Here is a 1,101-nt window from a genome sequence, read left to right on the forward strand (position 1 = left end):
AAAAAAAAAAAAAAAAAAAAAAAAAAAAAAAAAAAAAAAAAAAAAAAAAAAAAAAAAAAAAAGTCCTGACTAGCTTTAAAACTAGTTAGCCTAGAAATACAGACCTCCATTAAAAAAAAGAAAGGAAAAAGCTAGTTAACCTAGTGCCTAGTGTAACCCTGAACCACTGAACCATAATTTAAGTAGCTGTGTTTGTGCCTGGATCCTGTGACCACACTCTTGCTTTGTGGTCCACTTCGGTAACTGATCTCTCCCTGTTTCTGTCAGCATGAGTGTGTGCCCTAATCATCTGTTAGCCCTCTTGCTCTTTCAGAACAGGCACTCTTCTCTGCCTGGCCAGCCATTTGCAGGGGCCAGACCTTCAGGTCTCTGGCTCAAAGCCAGAAAGCTATGATTGCAAGGCCTTTGATACCAACTGCTGGCATCCTACCAACAAATCCCTACTGTCCATTTCTGGCCTCTGTGGTGCTGCAATCACTGTGCAAGTCAGGACACCCCTGTTATCTTTTCCCATACCTCTCTAAAGCTAACGATTTGTCTGACTGCTACCTTGGCTGGATCTTGGATTGAATTCTACAGCTGAATCTATAGCGGAGGTTGTAAATTGGTGGGTTGAAGGTTGAATGTGACTGCTAGATATGTTTCATCTGTCCTATTACTGTTTTCTAAAAAACAGGCTTTAAAAACTTGTTTTAGGTTCTCAGCATAAGTGAGTAGAAAGTACAGGGTTCCCATATACTCTCTGTCTCTTCCTGCAACTAGTATCCCCCACTATTAACATCCTGCAACTAAGTGGTACATTTGTTGCAACTGATAAACCTACATGACATATCATTATCATTAGAACTCCATAGTGTACATTAAGGTTCACTCTTGGTGTTGAATATTCTACAGGCTTTGACAAATGTAAAATGTCATATATCCACCATTATGTACCATACACAATAGTTTCACTACCCTAAAAATCCTCTGTGTTCTGTATATTCATCCTTCTCTCCCCACTAGCCTATGGCAACCACTAATCTTTTCATTGCCTCCATAGTTTTGCCTTTTCCAGAATATCATACAGTTGTAATCACACAGTATGTAGCCTTTTCAGAT

General features: G+C 39.3%; 1 protein-coding gene across 6 annotated transcripts in view; it reads right to left on the reverse strand.

Moving 5' to 3' along the window:
* RBKS (ribokinase) overlaps positions 1-1,101 on the reverse strand; it is a 98,725-nt gene that overhangs the window by 59,114 nt on the left and 38,510 nt on the right. The gene's annotated exons all lie outside the window — the stretch shown is intronic.

This window comes from Cebus imitator, unplaced genomic scaffold, assembly GCF_001604975.1.
Source record: "Cebus imitator isolate Cc_AM_T3 unplaced genomic scaffold, Cebus_imitator-1.0 Scaffold180, whole genome shotgun sequence".
Taxonomy (NCBI): domain Eukaryota; kingdom Metazoa; phylum Chordata; class Mammalia; order Primates; family Cebidae; genus Cebus; species Cebus imitator.